The sequence below is a fragment of the Nuphar pumila genome, chromosome 4 (assembly GCF_984573655.1).
Source record: "Nuphar pumila chromosome 4, dmNupPumi1.hap1.1, whole genome shotgun sequence".
In the NCBI taxonomy this organism is placed as follows: Eukaryota; Viridiplantae; Streptophyta; class Magnoliopsida; order Nymphaeales; family Nymphaeaceae; genus Nuphar; species Nuphar pumila.
Genome location: NC_143252.1, coordinates 129,855,886 through 129,868,472, shown reverse-complemented (window position 1 = coordinate 129,868,472; position 12,587 = coordinate 129,855,886). Strand labels below are relative to the sequence as shown.

Here is a 12,587-nt window from a genome sequence, read left to right as displayed (position 1 = left end):
TTTATCAATACTGACTGTTTTTTTTTGTGTAGGTTGCTAGCGATAATCAGCGTAGCGGAGCTGAAGGGACAGATCAAGGCAATGAACAAGAAGACACACAGAATCTTGGCGATGATTAGATTAATGTGTTGAAGAAGTTCTATTTTTTTTGTTTCGAAATTATAATTGTTGAATTGTAAATAATTAAACTTGTTAATTTTAAAGTGGAACGATTAATTGTTGTAGATTCCTTTTATATGAAATTTTATATGTACTTTGTTTTTTATTTACAGGAAATATAAATTGTACAGGAAATATAAATTGTAGCGTTTTTCGATATTTAATTTTCAAATAAATTTTTTTATTTTTTGCGACGGATATATCCGTCGCTATACATATAATGTAGCAATGGCTTAGTGACGAATGTAAACCCGTCGCCAAGCCGAGGTCGCCGTTTAGTACCGGTGGATTTGCGACGGAATATGTCGTTTGTTATTCCATCGCAATTAGCGACGGAACTGGCGACATATTTATTCCGTCGCCAGTTAGCGTCGAAAAATTTGCGACGTAAGCTGTCTGTCGCCTCTTTGTCGCTAATCCATCGTTAAGCCAGTTAGCGACAGAATGAGGTCCTCGCTAATCCACTGCTTTGTTGTGTTGGAAAAATGATAGTGTTGAATGTGGACATTGCCATATTGTGGACACAGGCCTCTCCTTGATGGTAGGTGTGGTAATCGGGTCGGGTCGGCGGGTTGACGGGTCAGCATACCTCAACACGAACCCGACCCATTTATTAAACGGGTCGGTTGTGCCAAACACGAAGCCGACCCGTTTATTAAATGGGCAACTCGACACGACACAGTTAACCTGTTTAATAAATGGGTCAGGTTGGGTAAAATCGTTGGCGGGCGGGTTGGCGGGTCGGGTTTGGGTAAACGGGTTGGTGGGTCAGGTTCGGGTAAACGGGTTGAGCCACCCGCCTAACCCGTTTATTAAACGGGTCAGCCGGGTTGGTGTGTTGGCATACCCCTAACATGAACCCGACCCGTTTAATAAACGGGTTAGGCGGGTCGACCCGTTTACGACACAAACCCGTTTAAGCCAAACCCGAACCTGGCTAAGAAGTGGGTTGACGGGTCGTGTCAGATTTTGCCACCCCTACTTGATGGCACTAGCCAATGTCCCTCCAAAATTCTGGTCTTATGGTTTTAGTTGGGCTGTTTATCTCATAAGTCAAACTCCAACCAATGTTTTGAAGTTCAAATAGCCTATGGAGGCTTTATTCAAAGTGCCGAATTACAAGTTTTTAAAAGTTTTTGGTTGTGAGTGTTATTCATGGTTGAGAGATTATAGAAAACACAAGTTGTAGTACAAATCCTATTATAAGTGTGTTCTTGGGATACGCTTCACAGCATTATAGATGTTATTGCATGAACATGTCACATTTTTATATCAAGGCATCATATTTAATTAAAAGGTTATTCCCTTTAAAGAGAGGGACAAATCTAATCTTAAATTCTTGAATTCAACTTGAGCACCCACTATTCTTGTTCCACCTGTTGGCATGTTAGCCCGACTCCTCTTACCAAAACAATGAACCCGTCCAAACTGACAGTAGCATGATTGATTCATTCACCTATGTCTCGTGATCAGTCCATATATAGCTTCTAGTCTTGGTGGTGAACCCTTAAAAATCGTGACTCCTAAGCCTGCACCTCAACCTATTGCCCTAGTTAGGACTGATAGAATGATCACACATTTTCAAAATGAGACAGCTTGAAACCTATAGTATTCAAAGCCACCATATATCCAATTCCTAAAGTTTAATTACTTACCTATTTGCTCCAAGACAATGAGTCAATCACCCTTAAAGAAGCTCTTCAGCATCTCAAACGGTGATTGAGCAGGATGCCAAATGATGGAAAGTTTACAAGGGGTTACGCGGTATTTTCTTGGTTTAAATATCATATCATGGAGTTCTTGCAAACAACCTGTAATATTCAGGTCTAATACTAAGGCTGAGTACAGAGCCTTAGCAAATACCGTTGCAGGAAGTCAAAATTAAATCTCAAAGTCCATGAATTTATTGACATTGGAGCATCACATCTTGCATCTCATTCAATAATGCATGGCACTCAAAGTAAACATATTGAAATTGATATTCACTTTGTGAAAGAAAAAATTACAAAAAAAAGCAGCTGCAGGTGAAATACATTTTTAGTAAAAGATCATATCAGAGATACGCTAACCAAAATCATTGGCTTCTCAACAATACAATATACATTATATATAACATAGAATATATATTATATATACAATATACATTATATATAACATAGTATATATATTTTATATACAATATACATTCTATGTTATATATATATATTATATACTTTATATATAATACAATAAGCCTGGCCTGATGAGCGGTTAGTGCATGGGCAGGCTTTCCATCCTGCCCGATTCTATTGACGGGCCGGGCCAACAGGTTGCCCACCCCTACCGTACGTGGACGTAGGTTCAGCTGAACCAATTAAACCACGTAAATTATCGAGTTTGTGAGCCTGTCTTTTAGGAATGATGGACTGATCCATGGGAGAGTGGCTAATTGGATTTTGACTTTGATGTTTGTCCCACCATAATATCACCTTGTCCTCTCTTTTTGTTTTATCTAAATGAAGGCATAAGATGCAGTAGGACCTAATTGATGTGCACAATTCTAGAAAAAAGAAAACCGAGTATAGCTCATTGGGCCCAAAGGAGTAAGCTTTCAGCTCGGATATAACCAGATTTGGTTGGTACCTACCTGATCCATTGGTAAACCTTACTTTCTAAGCAACTTCTGAAAAACAACTCCGAACAGAGACTGAACAATAGCTTTCCTTGGGTACTGGTTGTATGATTCCATGCATTACCAATTCAAGCATCTGTTTGGCAGCAGTGGTAACCACTATTGGACCTTTGTAGTTTTGTTGGCACGAAGTTGTCAGTTGCTGTTGGCAGTGGGAGGGGAGTTGGACGTTAGAGAAAAATAAGGGATTCCAGGATGAACAACCCAAAAATTGTCTCCTCCTTTTGAAGCGATTTGAGGGCTTCCATTTTCACAAGACGTCAAATTCCAAGTCACTGAAAGCATTTGTCAGTTGTCAAATGATTTCCAAATCGTCCCCTCCCATACAAGCAAACATTGGAGAGATTTTAACGCAAAAGCGTCCCCAACTCCTTCCTCCCGAACAGAGTATTACATCACCTTTGCAAGATTTTCTCATTTTGTAGGACATAGTTGCTCAACGTTTTGCCCCTTTCTTGTCTCATTTGATAAGATGTGATGTTTGATATAAATCCCTTTGATAGAGTTAATTAGTAGTTTAATCCCAAGGAACCTCATACTGGAAACTATTCAAAGCACCTTGGATGCAGTTATTTATCGAGGGTCTAATACCTGTTAGTGAATGACCCTTTGACCTATTGATGGATCAAAGAAACAAACACTAAAATGTAAGACCCACAAATTTTCCAAAATTTTAATACAATAAAGAGAAATTTTAGTGTGAAAAATATTGATTTCTATATTTAACTTAGCTAATTAATGTTGTTTATATTTTTAGAATATAAAATTTTTGTATTAATTAACCAAAAAGATTAAACATGTAATTAGTTGTTGAAAAAACTCTAATTGGTCAAAAACAAGGTCTAAATTAACCTCAGAGTAGCTAATTACTTTTTACGCTATGATTTTACTTAAGAAAAAATATATTAAAGTTTTTACCTAATTGGATTAGATCAAACTAGAAGATCCAAAGTAGAAAAAGAGTAGTAAAATGAAATTTAAAACAAAAACAAAGACTAAAATGAAAATTAAAAAAAATAAGAACTCAAAATGAAATTTCAAAAAAAAAAAATAAAGACTAAGATGAAATAAAAAAAAAAACGGACTCAATATGAAATTTTAAGAAAAATAAGAACTAATGTGGAATTATCATAAATTGAGGTTCCTAAATAAAATATCAATAAATAATAAAATAAAGAGAAAAAGTAACTAGGTAGTTAAGATAATTGGATTAGAACTAAACAAAAGTACAAACAAGAGAGGTGATTTTTGTTAATGATTACATAGGGATTTAAAATCTAACTGAGATCTACTAAATCCCAAAAAAAAATTCAAAAATCTCCTAGGTAGAACAAAAGAAGGAGTAAAGCTAGAATCTTTAGCTTGATGTAGGTTTTCATATTAGGAAAAGTCTTCATGTGATATGGAGGTCAAGGGTTATGCATGAGAGAAATTTTTTGAGAATAGAGTTGGATAGATGTCAACCCTCTATTCTTTCTAAAAGATCTAAGCTACAAGGCTTTCATGTAATCATTACCTTAAGCCTATAAATACTTCACCAAATTGAAAAGGAAAAGCATCCAAGAGTTCTCAAACTTTTCTCTCTCTCTTGTTCTCTTTCTTTCTCATAGTTTTTGTGTTTTGCTCATCTTCTCCACTTTAGTGTAGTGTAAGGTATCATTAAAGAACTCTATTTTACACCATTAGTGAGTTAAAGGTTCCAAAGTAAAGTAGATCAAGGATAGTTGCAACCATAAGTCAAGGTAAATAGATTTATGTTTTATGTATTTTGATATTTATTCAAACTCTCTTATCTTCTTTCTCTCCTCAAACCATATAAACATGTGTTTCATAATACATGTGGGTATGGTAAAGGAATTTATATGTTATGATTATCTCTTTTTTTCATGTATATACTTCTTGAACTCCACACGATTTTAGCAAGATTGATGGTTGGAAATGGAGGAGCACCAACTCTAATTGTGTTTTCTCATTTCAAGAACCATGATCAATCATAAAAAAAAAATTAATTATTTTATGAAGTCTTCATTCTTGAAAATCTCAAGCATCTCACGAATTCTAAATTCCTCTCTAAGCATACTTAAAGAATCATTATGTTCTTTAATAGAAGCAATTTTTGGAAATCCATGTGAATATAAAAATTGAGAGTTAATTTTATGACAATTCGTGTGAAGGTAATAAGATTCACAATTTGGAAATGATTCTTGAAAAAATCATGTGAATGTGAAAATTGGAAATTTGTTTCTTGAAAATCCGTGTGAATGTGATAGAATTCACAAATGGAAAATGATTTCTTGAAAATTCGTGTGAATGTAATAGAATTCACAAATGAAAAATGGTTTCTTGAAAATTCATATGAATGAGATAGAATCTACTAAATGAAAATGTTTTTTGGGAAATTCTTGTGAACATAAGGAAATTCACAAAGTGGCAAATGATTTCTTAAAAAAAATATATAGCCATTCAAGACTCACTCAAATTCTTAATCTTTTTGATGAAATGAGTTGTCTAAATTAGTAATGATATGTTTTAAAAGTAGAATGTATGTTCATCATAATGCTTCTCACCTTGTTGAGATTTCTCTTTTGAAAGTAAAACAACAAATACATTTGATAAATTAAGTGTTTGAAGAAAGATGCAATATAAAGAAGAAATTCTTATTGAATACACAATTGGATGTGATTAAAACAATGATGCATTGTTCAAAAATCAAATACGTGTATGATTCAATTTAGTGCAAGATGATTTCGTACATAGAATGGTCTACACTTATACTTGAGACAATGCAACTTGAAAAAATGTGTGCGTCTATGCGTATGAAGGGTGCTTGACCAATATTTTCACATGCCTACGATGAAGGCTAGGCAACATTGCACTAACTATGCTTATGAAATTTTCCATATGACAAATATTTAAGGAAATCATATTTTTTTTATGCTCATAAAAGTGATGAGTGCACTTGATAGCATAACTATACTTATGCTTGACATAAACGCATTGAATCATAATGTCTATACATGGGCCGAGTGCCTTATGATAACACTTGTGTTGTAGTATGCTAAATTGACTATGAAATGATAAAGTTATGCAAAAAAGAAAATTGCATATGATATGTACATGCATATATTGCATAAAATTTTGTGATCATGATGTTCATATTTTTCATATAAGATAATTGCCTCTAATTGGCCATAGTGCCTGCACAAAATGATATGCATAGTACTTGGAAGTACATTTATTTGCATCTTAAATGTTATGCTATGACATGATGAATAGCATTTGACTTATGTGTGGTATGAACTAACTGTGAAATACAATAATGCTCTAATGTGAGCTTGGGTGGGCTACGAGCCTACATCATGATCTTGGTTATCGCCTTCATAGGCAAGGTGCTCACTTGGAAGTACGTGATTTGGGCTGGGCAAGACCTTGTTAAGTTATACTGCCCTACGGGGAATATGAAGGCTATTGAGCCTAACTACTTCATGAAATGAGAGCATGACTACTAATTACCCATAATGAAAATGGATCTGCCTATGTCACCCATTCACACTTTGGTCCACCTAAGAGAGGGTGAAACGATATAACCCCGAGTGACAAATGTCGCATATAGATATTAGCTACATATCATACCAACTTGAAAAATAAGGAGTAGAGGCATCCTTAGACCTCCGTCACTCAGAGTTAAGGAGGTTCAGATCATCGAACAATCAGGATGCCATAGTTGTTGCTGTGATAGGGATTACAATCCATGGTTGCTATAGCGCCAAATATTTCTCGGTTCTTTGGTGGTCGTGGGCTTGGGTTGGTTTATTCGGTCAGGAGGTACTATGGAAAATATATAATTTACATAATAAATATTGTAGTATACTCTAGCTGACACGATGACAAATGTCTCTGCGTACCTAGAGGAGTAAAGACTATCAAAACATAATAATACTAACCCTGTTGACTTACTGACATAGTTAATTATGATTTATTACATATTTAAGATTGTGATCATGTTATTTATATTGTTATTGCATAATTGTGATTATGATCGTGTTATTCATATTATTATTGTAGAATTGAGATTATGATGATGTTATTGATATTGCATAATTGAGACTGATCATGCCGTTCATATTGTTTATTTGATATTCTATGATATGATGATATGACTGCCCTGATGCATGTGATGATAGATGTTTTGATTACTTATCATAATGCATGATGCTTAAGTTTGCTTACCGGTTTATGAGAGTTTTGACCCAAGGTAATGAACAATGATGCAGTGAGAGAGTTCAGTGTGTGGCGAGGCCACAATCCAACATTTCTTAACTAAGTTGTCGATCTTAGAACCAGCTGTTAAGTGTCTCGTTTTAATGAGATATTTTATAAAACATTTGGGTATATATAATATTTGAAACTCATAGAATGATATTTGCTTCCTTTGGTTTATGAATGGATCTCTAATTTAAATTTGTAACTCATTTCTGTAACCCGTCAAAATTGTCCGACTTTTAAAACCCAAACTATTTTTGTTGTGCTATTTCAAGAAAAAAAATTGGGGTTAAAATCTTACATTTTTAAATTAAGAATTTTGGGGCGTTATACAAAAAAAAGTAAAAGTGAAAACAATCATACTCGAAAGCAAGGATTTTACGTTGTTGGGCGAAAACTGCTTACATCTACAACCACACTGAGCCTTCTTGTTTCATTGATTGAGATACACAATACAAGGGAGGGTGTCAGTTCCTTAAATAAGAGGAGTCTACCAATTTTATAAAGTCTACTAGTGTTGTCGGATACACCAAAGTGTTTATGATAAAATTACGTTCTTTTATTGATTGGGATACACAATAAAGAGGAGGATGTCAATTCCTTAAATAAGAGGAGTCTATGAATTTTACATAAAGTCTACTCGTGTTGTTGGATACAACAAAGAGTTTATGATAAAATTACATAACTACCCTCTAAAAACTTTGCCAACAATACCTAAAGAAAACTTAAATCATAGCCATTCATTTTTAAGCCATTGATGCCATTCATCCAAACATTGAATATCATCACAAATTATTGTGTGGCCCCATCTAGGTGGGGGCCAATATTTTTAATGGGTTTTAGGTGTCGTTTATCTTGATGGAACGACATCCAAGGTGCTTGGGAAGTTTTATGACCTGTTAGGATATTTTAGCTATTCCTACTATCATGGATTTAGTCCCTCGTGCGTATGTTTTTGAGTTTGATAACTTTATAAAGAAAAAAATGGAAAAATCCATCCCCTAATAAACCCAAAACCCGTCCACATGTTTTTTGCCTACTTACCGAGAGTATTGAGTCTCGAAACATGGAGGGATGAGCGGAGGTGGTCCTCAATTGAGCTTCATCCTGTATACCAATGGACATCTCATCTTGATTTCTGGTCTCAAGATTGTTAGGGCACCTTCCCTCTTCCCAGTGTAATAAAGGTGGCTTACATGAAGGCATCGAGCCAAGCACTAGATATGCATGTACTCAAAATCTATTGATTGCACTATTAGTAGATGAGCATTTTACCTCCATGAGTTCACTAGTATCTCAGTAGGTGCTGCATACTTTTAGAGACAAACAACACCAACTAGTAGAAGCATTTTTCTTAGGGATGGTAGTGGACAGTGGGAAAACAGCCGTCATCAGGGATAGTGGACATGAAACGAAGAATGAAATGTGGATGAAGGTTAAAATCAAAACTCATGTGAGGATAAAGGCAAGGGATGGACTTACTCTTTCCCCTGCCCATCTCATCCTGCTCCATCCTCGATCTTTGTTAAGAAAATTACTATTAGAGCTCTATGTATGTTATATATATATATATATATATATATTTCTAATCCTAACATAAAGCCTTCTTGAGTTTCTTCTCTCTTCTTTCTCTAAGGAGCCAAGCAAAACTCCTTTTTCTCTCATCTCCTTACTATAAAAGCACAACAGTTGAAGGTGACAACAACAAAATGACCAGAGAAATAGAGTGTTGGATCATTTTTCAGATCGCGCAGTTTTACAATCAACATCATGGTATAAAACATGATATAAATCAATATATGAAGCAGAATACAAATCATGATTAACAGTAAATCGAAACAGGAACAAGGAGCAAGCATGTCAGTTTCCGCATAACACCCAAATTCAGATCACAACAAATACACAAACAGTTGCATAGAACATAATAAAAACAATGAAAGCATGTTAAATACTGTGTAAAAGGCTAAGGCGTACGGAAGTACTCTCCTTAGAGAAGATTCGCCCCCACATACAATGCAAACAGGGTTTGACGTCCTTCCCTCAGGATACAATAGCCTAGACGATCAGAATCGGTGCACTCTGACGGATCATCCTTCGAAGACAACCTCTTTAAACCGATGTTGCAGAAAAATCTCTTCAGGAAAAACTCAGGAGAGAGAGAGCGAGAGCAACAGGGAAAGAGAAAACGCAGAGCCTCTCTTCAGAATGTTGTGCGTCTAGGATCTACGTAACCTCAGCCCTAACCACGCATTTATAACTCACAAACGGTTACAAAACGTGGATGAAGCCCGTTACGAAATCCGAGGCACCGAGACCCGTTAACGGATTTCGAAGAGTCGAGATCTGTTACGTAATTCGCCCCCACATACAGTGCAAACAGGGTCCAACGTCCTTCCCTTAGGATACAATAGCCTAGACGATCAGAACCGGTGCACTCTGACGAATCATCCTTCGAAGACAATCTCTTTGAACCGATGTTGTAGAAAAATCTCTTCAGGAAAAACTCAAGAGAGAGAGAGAGAGCGAGAGCAACATGGAAAGAGAAAACGCAGAGCCTCTCTTCAGAATGTTGTGCGTCTAGGATCTACGTAACCTCAGCCCTAACCACGCATTTATAACTCACGAACCGTTACAAAACGTGAATGAAGCCCGTTACGAAATTCGAGGCACCAAGACCCATTAACGAACTTCGAAGAGTCGAGATCCGTTACGGAATTCGAAGAGACAAGACTCTTTAACGGACACGTACTACGAGAAGTCATGACCTGTTATCATTTTTCATCACCCATTAAAGCATCTAAATAAAAACAGAAACTTTGGGCCACGGCACGACACGGCAGGCGGGCGCGCGCATGTGTGGTAGTCATCACAACATCTTGTTCTTAAGAACAAGTGTGAGAGTTTACATGTAGGTTATAAAGCCTACAACAAACTCAAACCTAATTGGGACTATTTCACGTCATCAAGTCCAAACTTTTTCAAAAAGAAAACAGCCCAAGTATTCTTCATTTGAATTCTCTCTCACCTTCCCTTCTTACACCCAACACAGAGCCGCTCCCCCACCCTGCCTCATCCAGTTTGAATCAGGGATGAAGGACATGAAACATAAATAGAGGAACCCGTGCAGGGATGAATGAAGATGGAAGGCAAAATTTTGAAACTTAGTGGAGTAAGACTCCCATCCGCCCCAGTCCACTGACATCCCTAATTTTTTTAGGGTGTAATTTATTCTGGTTGGTGAACTTGCATTACATGGGTTGCTTAACTTTAGCAAACCAAGCGATTAAAATAAACCTTCCGGCAACTGCTTCAAAACTTATTACGTGGATTCTAATAGTGATTCTCACCCTCTCCCTCCCTCTCTCCATATATACATACATAACCCACCACCGTAATCAATTTAACAACCCAACCACGAGCGAGCGAGCGAGAGAGAGAGAGAGAGAGAGAGAGTATTTAGCAAACGCTACATAATCACAGGCCACCACGGTTCTTCACAGACCATGCATACCACCAACCAATCCTTCTCCTCCCCTTCCTCCAATTCCCTGCTTTCCATGTAAAGCGAAAGAGCTCTGACCAAGAAAAAGAAGGGAAAAGCACAAGCAAAGGAAAACCAGAGGAGCAGAAAGCATCGAATAAAAAAGAAAGGAAGAAGAGAGACAAAACCACCAAAAGAGAGAGAGAGAGAGAGAGAGAGAGAGAGAGAGAGAGAGAGAGAGAGAGAGGAATCACTTGATCCCCACATTCTTTCTCCCCCAACCCACCCTTACGTCGGCACTCCCAAACCTCAAAAAGAAAGAGAAGATGATGCCCAAGCCAAAACCACCTTCCTTCCTCCTCCTCTTACTCTTGATCTCGCTCGTACTCGTCCTCTTCCCCATCACCTCACGCTCCGCCTCCTCCGACACCTTCATCTACGGCGGGTGCTCGCAGCAGCAGTACCTCCCCACGTCCTCCTACCAGGCCAACCTCGACTCCCTGCTCGCCTCACTTGCCAACTCTGCCTTCTCCGCCCTCTACGCCAACTTCACCATCGGCAAGCCCGGCGACCCCAACACCGTGACAGGCCTGCTGCAGTGCCGGGGAGACCTCCCCACCGGCGACTGCTCCCGCTGCGCCCAAGACGCCATCGGCCAGCTCCACCTGCTCTGCCAGAACGCCTGTGGGGCAGCCCTCCAGCTCGGCTCCTGCTTCGTCAAGTACGACAACGCCACCTTCCTGGGCGTCCTCGACACCACCCTCATCTACAAGAAGTGCAGCCCCTCCTCCTCCGCAGCCTATGACTCCGACTTTCTCGGCCGAAAGGACGAGACCCTCCGCCAGCTCTCCTCCGACGACGCTGGTGGGTACTTCCGGACGGCAAGCTCCGGCGGGTTCGTGCTTGGGGTGGCGCAGTGCGTGGCCGACCTGAGCCCGGGGGACTGCTCGCAGTGCGTGTCGGAGGCGGTGGGGAAGCTCAGGGAGGTGTGCGGGTCGGCGATCTCCGGTGACGTCTACCTGGGCAAGTGCTACGCCCGCTACTACGCCGCCGGCCTCTACTCCCGCACCACCCATGGTCAGCCTCTCTGTCTCTCTCTCGGTTAGCCCAGCGAGGTTTTGACTTTGTCTTGGTTCGACGAGATTGGGGAATGTTCGTGTCTGGTAATGTGAAGAGTGATTGTCTTTTGGTTTTGAGTCGGGTTATAGATGGTTCGGATCAAGGGCCAGAACTGACGAGATTTTGAGTAGGGATGGCAGTGGACCGGGGTGGGGGCGGGGGATAAGGTCTCCATCCCCACCTCCATCCTCGCATGGGTTCTGATTTTAACCTTCATCCCCACCACCATCTTTGTTTCATGTCCTCCATCCTTGATCCAAACGGGGTGAGACAGGAAAAGCCCCTGTTTTTCCTCGGTTCAATGACCTCTCTAAAGAAAGATTGGAGATGGGACAAGGTGGGACAAGGCGGGGAGATCGAAGACAAGGACAAGGCGGAGCTGGAAAAAGCGTAGGTCCATCCCTGCCTTCATTTCAGCACCGGTTTTGATTTTAACCTCTATCCTTGCCTCCATTCAGTTTCATGTCCTCAATCCTCAGTCCAAACCAGACGAGGGAGACGGCCCCGTTTCCCCCCTCCCCCGGTCCACTGCCATCCTTAATTTTGAGAAGACGTCATTACTGTGCATAAGTTAGATTAGCTTAGGGTTACAATTGTGAACTCACGGATTTGGGTCCAACCTTGTCAGTCAGTTTTTCACTTTTTCTTTGATGATTGGGTGGGTGGAGCCTTGGAGCCGGGATCCATATCTCGTTATAACAGGAGCGTGCAAGGACCTAGTGTGGTTAGGCGTTGACTTTGGGATGAACTAATTGAGCCTTTGCAGATGGCAATGAGTCGATCGAACCAAGATTGCATAATTCCAGTTGGCTTTGTCCCGGGATATTGTGGCTAGACAAGTACTGTATTAGATAAGATTAATAATTCATGGACTGATTGTCCTACATCAACTGT

At 39.2% G+C, this 12,587-nt stretch overlaps 1 pseudogene across 1 annotated transcript; it reads left to right on the top strand.

The window, feature by feature from the left end:
- The first annotated feature begins 10,792 nt into the window (after positions 1-10,792).
- Positions 10,793-12,100, top strand: LOC149841044 (plasmodesmata-located protein 6 pseudogene; annotated as a pseudogene). The gene has a single exon (XR_016431424.1). The product of XR_016431424.1 is annotated as a plasmodesmata-located protein 6 pseudogene (transcript).
- The last annotated feature ends 487 nt before the right edge of the window (positions 12,101-12,587 follow it).